The sequence below is a fragment of the Sorghum bicolor genome, chromosome 1, assembly GCF_000003195.3.
Source record: "Sorghum bicolor cultivar BTx623 chromosome 1, Sorghum_bicolor_NCBIv3, whole genome shotgun sequence".
NCBI lineage: Eukaryota > Viridiplantae > Streptophyta > Magnoliopsida > Poales > Poaceae > Sorghum > Sorghum bicolor.
This window is the reverse complement of record NC_012870.2, coordinates 14,987,675-14,996,954: the sequence shown is the minus strand read 5'-3', so window position 1 is coordinate 14,996,954 and position 9,280 is coordinate 14,987,675.

The window sequence follows — 9,280 nt, the reverse complement described above, 5'->3', positions numbered from 1 at the left end:
AGCATGACATCTTGCATTCAAAAGAGAGAGAGAGAAAGGAGTGCAGCGAACTCAATGCCTTTAGAGACCTTTCCTCTAGTGGTCAACGTTTTTTCTTGCGAGATCTATTTACAAACATATGTAGAAACTCACATATACACAAGTGCACACTCACCTCCTATGAAGACACACACCCTACATCTATGAGCATCTCCGAAGAACTGAGTTAGACCAATAAATCTCAAGATTAATGAAGTCACCACAGGCGTCTCGCTGTCGATAAACACGTCGCCTTTCACTGAAAGAATAACATCATTAAATCAACATTGATGGGATGTACCTCAATGGGTCTAACACCGGAGCGACTGGGGTGATATTGTGTGGCAGTGATGGTATTTTTATAGTATCATCGTCGGCTCGGTGGATGGACTGGGGCCTGGTTCAAATTACAAAAATTTTGGGCGAAGCAAAAAAATTTGAGTTTCGGCCTTTTGGAACTAAACGGGCCGACGAAAAGTCGGCCTAGACACTATAGCCCAAAAAAATCGGCCTGCCACCGCCGTCGCCTCGGATTCACCCGTGACCGCCGCCCTTATCCGTGCCCGGCATCCCCATCCAGTGGAACCCTAGTCCCATTCGACACGCACCCTCCGCCGCAGCCACCCTCTCCATCCGCTTCTGCCGTCCGCCGCCCGCCACCTTCCCCCTCCCAAGTACCCGGCAGCGCAGATCCGACGGTCCCCGTGCCCCAGCCGGCCGGATCCACTCCCACAGCGCGCTATCCGCCAAGGACGGCCACCGCGGAGACGACTTCGACGACGCCAACAACGAAGACGAGCGCGAAACCGCGTTCCCCGCGGCCGATGCGGCTTGGTTCGCAGGCGGTGCTCCCCGCCATTTGTCCACAGGAGCGGGGTCCAGCCACGTCACCAACCCCCGCCTAGGGTTGGATAGCTTGGACATCAACGGAGGCGAGGGATGGTCTGGCGGCCCTTCGTACACCGGCAACTATCCCGGTGAGTACAACATGGCCGGCGCTTTTCCCCCTCCGATTCGCGTTCCCGGACGCACCGTCTCGCACGACGGTGCCTTCAGGCCTCCTGCAAGCGTCGGTGGTGGGCCCAACTCCCCATTCTCTCAGCCGTGGTCTCCTCCTCCGGCCAGATCCGAGGCGGCCGGTCAACATCTGTACGGCAACATAGGACGAGCCTTCAGCCCGCCACGGCCGCCTCGCCATCCGTCGTGGTCAACCCCGCCACGTCCTGCATCAAGCAGCCCATGTACCGCCGAGGTACGGGTCGCACCCAGCAAGGCGGTCGGGCCCATCGAGCCTCAGCCGACGGCGACTTTCTACCGGTATAGTTTCGTCCTACTTCCTTCTCTGCAACAGATTCTTAAGTTCTTGTGCTTGTAATTCATGTCGTAGCAGTTTTGTACTGAGTCATGCAATGTAAACATATCCCTTTCTTCCTAACACTGATTTAGGCTTCAAAAAGCAAGGCAAATTGGTCGACTGAAAACACCAAAATTTTATGTGAGCTTTGGTGTCAGCAAATTGGGATTGACAACTGTGTCAGGGGGGTTATGAATAAAACGGGGTGGAAGGACCTCCTCCAGAGGTACCATGCTGCCACAGGGTTGCTCCATGATAGGGACCAGATTTCTAGTAGGAAGCTGAAGACCCAGTGGAAGTTCTGTAACACCCTGCGTTACGGCTTTGGCTTAGGTCGTAAGGAAGACGGTACTGTCATTGCTACTGATGCTTGGTGGGAAAAAATACAGAGGTCAGTTCGTTCATTTGTACAAAGTATTTATCACCAATACTTCATACAACACTTGAACTAAGTGTGTGGTGTGGAACTCTGAAGTTCAAACTATATTTGTGATGTTTCATATTTGAAGTATTTGTTTCCAGTGCACTGTGTGATGTGAATTATTTGAACTGGCATGTGTCAGTGAATTATTTAAACCAGTGCTTATTTGTGTACACAGGCAAATCTCATTTCACCTGGTACTAGGAAATGGGTGCAGAAAGGCGATGACGAACTGGATTGGATGTTTTATGAGTTGATGGAGGATGATGAGGAGGAGAAGTTTGTACAAGGTATGTACCAGTATGCAATGCACATAGACAAGCACTTGAGTAGGAGTGAGTACAGGCAGCCAGCCATGACTGGGTTGGAGTGGGTTCACACCAAACTTGGTAATAGGAAGCAATGCTATAACATGTTTAGAATGAACCCAAACATGTTCCATAAACTGCATGATGTACTGGTACAATCGTATGGACTGAAATCAACTAGGAAGTCCACTTCCATTGAGGCGCTAGGGCTCTTTCTTTGGATGGTTGGGGCACCTCAGTCTGTTAGGCAAGCTGAGGACAGATTTGAGAGGTCCATGGCAACTGTATGCGCCATGTTCAACAGAGTTTTGAATTCCCTAGTGATGCTAGAAGCAGACATTATTAAGCCTGTGGACCCACAATTCGCAACAATTCATCCTAGACTTGAGCAACCTAGGTTCTATCCCTACTTTAAGGACTGCATAGGTGCTATAGATGGCACCCATGTCCCTTGCGTGGTGCCTCAAGAAAAGTTTGTGCAACACCTTTGCCGAAAGGGGATGACCACACAAAATGTCATGGCTGCGTGTGACTTTGATATGCGGTTCACATTCGTTATGTCTGGATGGCCTGGGTCAGCACATGACATGACAGTGTTCAAGGATGCAATATCAAGGTTCGGGGATCTGTTTTCGCACCCTCCTACAGGTACGCAAATGTAGTGTTGGTGAAGGTTTTGTTTTTGGGTCTATAGTAGAGGCTAATGTGAGATACTTTTTGGCAGGGAAGTATTATCTGGTGGACTCTGGCTATGCTAACCGGCTGGGATACCTAGCTCCATACAAGGGAACGAAGTATCATCTGCAGGAGTACCGAGAGGGACCTCAGCCTGAAGGTAAAGAGGAAACCTTCAATTATGCACATTCGAGCCTTAGGAATGTCATAGAAAGGGCTTTCGGAGTGCTCAAAATGAAGTGGCGGATGTTACGTGAAATCCCTAGTTACTCAACTGAGAAACAAAGCCGAATCATAGTAGCATGTTGTGCTTTACATAATTTCATAAGGACAAGTGGCATACAAGATAGACACTTTGCTAGGTGTGACCGTGATGAGAACTTTGTGCCAGAAGAAGCATTTGAGGATCAGCCGGAGCCAGAAGTAGTGGAAGATGACTCACAGCTCATGAATGCATTTCGTGAGTCCATTGCGTGTGCTTTGGTTCACCATTCTTGAATTTTTCTTGTGTTCAAGAATTGGTGTTGTATTTTATCAGTTTTGTTTGATGTGTGTGTATTTCAGAGCATTTTTATGATGATTAAAGGTGATTCATTGTTGTAAACATTAGAACGTATGGCACTGTGTAGAGTATGTGCTGGATTGGTGTTTATATTGTAACAGTTTTGTGTAATGTAACAGTTTTGGTGTTTGTTGATTGTATACAGTTTGCTATGAGCCATGTGCATGTGCATGGACCTGTTTGCATGGGAAGCATTAAATGCAAACCCAAAATTTTTGGGCAAGTGAGCAGGAGAATGCAGAATTTGGCGGATGGCAGGTTTTGGCCCTAAAACCTGACATGTCAGCTTTTTGGGCAAACTCAGAAATTTTTGTAAACTAAACAAGGCCTGGATGGGCTCAGATCTCTTTGGCAGAAGCAGAAGTGCTACGGGATGGCATTCGGCTCATGCTAGAGGGCACTTGGGAATAATGCATCATAGTGGAGACCGATTCCCACGAGTTGGTCTCGCTAGGGAAGAACAAAGGAAAGCACCGATCACAGATCACTGCAATTAATTCTTGATGATGTCGAAGAGATGGTATCGAACTCCAGGTTCTCCACACCAAAAGAACGGTGAACTTTGCAGTTCACTTGTTGTGCCCAACATGCTTCATCTAGTTTAGCTACTTTTGTTTGGTTTGTCCCCCTAGCTTTCTTGCAAGAATGCCTACAATTTGATTGTAATAAACGTTGTTTAATCAATGAAGTGAAAGTTTCCCAAAAAAAAAAGAAGGACCGAAACTTTGGCACAGAACTGCAACATGCCTAACCATCTATGACATGCCACAAATCTCTGGTGATAAATCAGACACCGACTAAATTTAGGCACATCGATCGAGTCATGGCAAGTTTGTGTCATGATCGATATGATCATCAACAGATACATGTTGTAAATATGCAATTTACCATGCATTACCAGGATATCAAAATGGTGGAGTTCTCCTAATGTTTTCAAGTTCTAATACACATCGAGTCCTGCTGCCACCAGCCATCATGCGCTTGGAGGCACGGGTTGCCCAAGCACAGGGGTGGCCTCCGGCTCATCAAAGCTCATGTTCATGCAAGCCGATCGCGCGACCCCGGCCTCGACGAAACCTACGCATCTTTCCAGGAATTTCGTCCCGGTCGTCGTCGACGTCCGCATGCGGAGCACCAGCTAGCCTTGTCCCTCGGCCAACTGATCGACGATACGTGCCCGCGCCGTCGTCGTCGTCGAGTCCGGTGACTGGCTCTTCGCTCTGGACAGCCGCGGCGCCTTCAGCGTGCTCTGCTGTCCCGCGCCGCTTGACCCCCAGGAGAGCTGGTCGTGGCGCGCGTTCCCCGGTCGTCCGCCATTCGAGCACAGGCATGTCGTCTCCTACGCCGCGGGCGCAGACGGTGGGCGCTCGTTGTCGATCAGCACCAAGGCGAACGGCGACGACTCTGAAGCTTCCTTCGCCTTCACCATGGCCGCAGGGGCAGAGGGCAAGCCTGAACCTGAGTGTGGAAAAGCAGAGCAGCAAGGAACAGCAGAAGGGGGCCCTCCACCACAACGCTCAAACAAACTGAACCTATATGAACAAAAGAAGGTATTGATACAACGGTTGCCTGCAAAAAAACCATAACCATGGTGGCATAGCACCCAAGGGATACAACACAAGCTTACACAAAACATCGGCAGCAAAAACATCCAATGGCCTTGGAGGCAAAGCATCCACCATGGGAACCATCATGATCTTGGTAGCAAAGCATCCGCCTAGACTGGCATGTTATTGACAACAAAACATCAACTAGAGAAGAGACTAACGACAGTCAAGCATCCGCTAAGGGAGACACGATAGCGGCAAAGCATACCCCACCAAAGTCGAATGACCAGCAACAAAGCACCCACTAGAAGAAACAACCCAAACAAAAGCGAACGGAATATAAAAATAAAAAACAGGACAGAACCGGTGTCAGTTTTCATCCCTATCTCCAGAAGTGGTAAATCCACACGTGATACTTTGAGGCATATCCTAGGCATTTTGCACATGCTTGTTTTCACCGGCCACGGTGGCCTTACAGCGCACACAACCCCTTTTAGAATATTTCCAGCATTCCTAACACATATGATGGTATTAGGCTTTGGATTACTGAGAGGATTATACTTTTGCAATTAAAAAATATACTCATGTCATCAAATATTCTTTCTATTTCTCTCACACTTGCATACAAGTACAAAGACAACACCATTTTCACATTACAAAAATTAAAATATTTATGTTCTTAGGTTATTGGTATCACTTTTTATGTTCCAACCGCACATAATTTAAACCAATTAATGAATTTCAAATTGAAACTCAAAAGTTCAAATTCGGTATAGAATTATGAAACTTTAGTTAATAACTTGATATAGGGCACACGTTGGCAGGTAGTACCCCGCAAGAACCAGTGAGGTTTGAGTTTGTTTCGGACAGCCTCATAGTATTTAGTGAACGGAAACAAATCGGATATACTTCCTCCATCACAAATTGTAAGTAATTTCAAGAATGTTAGAAAGTCAAAGCATCTCAACTTTGACTAAAATTATAGCAAAAATTACAAAGTTTTGTAATATTAAATAGGTATAATATAAAAATATAATTAATGAACAGTGTAATAATACTAAGTTTATACTATAAATATTATTATCTTACCATATAAAATTGGTCAAACTTGAGATGGTTTGACTCTCCAAAATTCTTAAAATAACTTAAATTTTTGGGATGGAGGGAGTATTACAAATAGGGAATTAGGGATACAGGTTGTTTTTTTTTCTTTCTCTGAGTTCAAAGTCAGATATAGAAAGTGTCACATATTGATAACCATATCATCATTTATGTATTTTATTTATTTAGCATCTGAACACCTTTTCGACCTGTGGATACCGGAAATATCCATCCTTTTTCATCACTACTCACTATTCGGGACACAAGTACATGCATCAACAATTCAACATAGTTTCTTTCTTTTTAAAGAGAATGAGGACTTTGAAAGCAATACTGATATAATAAACTGATGCGTGTTCGATCCTCCGTCCTTCTTGTCCTTCCAGGAAAGATCTCAGGAAAACATAACAATATATGCATACACTAAACGAACTAGCATTGCGCATGTACTCCCAATATTTAGACGACCTAGCCTACAAACATGAGCATTCTGAAATTTCACTAATATATAGCATTATAGCTTCACTTCATCATGTGATCTCGAGGAAGGTAAATTTACTCTGTTGTCGTTAATTCTTGTTCCTATCATCACTACCTTCCATGGCTGACGTGTTTGAAAAGTATCTCTAGACAGTTGTTACATGAGTGATTCATGACAGTAATCAGGGGCGGAGCTAAGTTATAAGCACTAAGTGCAAATGCACCCGCCAAACAATAAAAAAACAGTGAATTTAGTTAAAATTTCATCATATATACACCTCTCATGAGATAAATTTATACACCCAAAAAGCATGTGTACTGTCCTCCTTTAATTTGTTCTAGCTTCATCACTGTCCACTGACAGTAATACAATATCCATACCAGCATGTTTATATCCAGAACACAACAGGATTCTTTGTGACTTGCTCCGAAACAAACTCAGGCAAGCTGTAATCCTGGATTTGTCAGTCGCCAACAGTCAGGTCTCCATTCTTGTCATACTTGACATAGAAAGTGTTATGAACTACGTATAGTAATATGAAGTAAACGAAAATCAAACACAGCGAAGACACACGATTTACGTGGAAAACCCCTTCAATGCGAAGGGGAAAAACCACAGGCACCAGCCGACAACAATCTCACTATCTCAAGAGTTTTGGGTTACACGCCTATGGCGGCTTACAAGAGAATCAAGTCTCCATGAAACCCTAGCAAGGGCATATATACCGTACCGCGGGGGGGGGGGGGGGGGGGGGTGGCCCGCACCCCCCATGCACACACGGGCGCAGCACGGGCCTCCGCTTCACTCCGTCGGAAGCCCGGTCAATATCCTAAAGTAAATTTGGAACAATCCAACAGAAAGTCATAAGCAAGGATGCAGGTTACTCCTCCAGCTTCTCATCAACCGACAAATATTGCTCCTCCAGCAGCTTCTCATCAACACACATAGATTGCTCCTCCAGCTTCATCAACAGACATAGTTGCCCCCCTCCCCCCAGCTTCTGATCAACAGACAAAGATTGCTCATCCAACTTCTTATCAACAGACATAGATTGTTTCTCCAGCTTCTCATCAATAGAAATGCACTCCACGGCACGAGGCGGTAGCCAGTAGTAGCTTCGGACTCCACAAGAGATAATAAGGGTGGCACCTACCAGCTTCTCATGAGGGTTTAGTACAAAAAGCTCCTCCTTGCTGATGTTCACAGCTGGCGACTGCTCCACCTCCTCGTCAGGCCGGTAAGGGTTAGGGCAGAAAACACTTCGCGCGAGCAGAGGTGACCACTGACCAATGAATTCGCGAGAGAGTCCAATCCATGCCCGCAGTTCAGAGTCAAAATGGCCATGGCCACTGAGGCCTTCCCGGAAAAAATTACAAAATATTCAAGATTTCCTGTCACCTCAAATCTTACGGCATATGTATAAAACATTAAATATAGATAAAAAATAATTAACTATATAGGCCTCGTTTAGTTCAAAAAAGTTTCAGATTTCCTGTCACATCGAATCTTGCGGCACATGCATTAAGCACTAAATATAGATTAAAAAAATAAGTAATTGCATAGTTTGTCTGTAATTTGCGAGACGAATCTTTTGAGCCTAGTTAGTCCATGATTGAACAATAATTGCCAAATACAAACGAAAGTGCTACAGTACCCAAAACCAAAAACTTTCATCAACTGAACAAGGCTGTTCATATGTAATTTGCGACACAAATCTTTTGAGCGTCCATAATTAAATAAATAATTATCAAATACAAACGAAAATACTATATTAGTATTTTATAAAATTTTATATCGTTGATCCACTGAAAATGATAGCTACTACCCATCAGGACATCCACAGTGTTGTAAAAGATGGTGCTATCTTGGGTGCTGACAAGTAACCTATGCTCGCCACTGTGCACGGCGTAGGAGGTGACATCTTTGGAGTGAAAGGGCAGCCGTATATCGGGGAGTTTGCGCCAAGCCAACTTCCAAGACTCCAAAAATTCCAGCGGCACCCGGACTCCGTGCCGTCCTCGTCAAACGGTTTGCGGAGAGCAGCTCGAAGGAATCGTCGGCGAGAGCAAAGATGGCGGCGGCGCAATCGACAGGGATGTAGTCATGTAGATGGGGGTGTGAGCTGGATTTGGCACTTGGAGGGGGGCATGCTGCAGTACCTGCCAGTCCGTTTGTGGACGTTGAAGACGTGAGCGGTGAGCCCCAGCTGGTAGATCGTGGCACACGGGCAGCATCGCCAGGATCGAGTCGAAGGAGGCCGCGAAGTAACCACCTGGTCAGCTGGCGCTGTGCCTCGAAGCTGAAGATGGCCGGTGGCAGCCGCCGTTTGAGGTAGCGGGCAGCTGCGGGACCATGTATAAGTTATACATGATTCAATAATTAATTTTTTTTACTATAGCCGCCACAATTGAATGCAACTATGAATTAATTATAGAAATGCATAGACTTAAAACTACATAAAAAAATTTGTAGTAAAACATACCATATTATATGTCCGCTGTGTAAATCTACTCATATAGAGTCCAATAAAATTATATTTTATGTTTTTGCTGTGATTTTTCTATATTTTTTAAGATATGTGCAAAATAAATAAAAAAACAAAAAAAACGCTTATAACCGTTATGGAAGCAAAACAAACGGTTTTAAAAGTTCAGGGAGGTTTTAGAGTTCGGTGAAGAAAAACAAACTTTGGCAAAAATTAAAAGAGAGCATCTCCAAGAGTACCCATGCCCCTTCCTGATCCATATTTTTTTTGAGAAAAAAGAAAATCTTATCTCCAAAAATATCTTGTATCCCTTCCTTATATTTTGGCA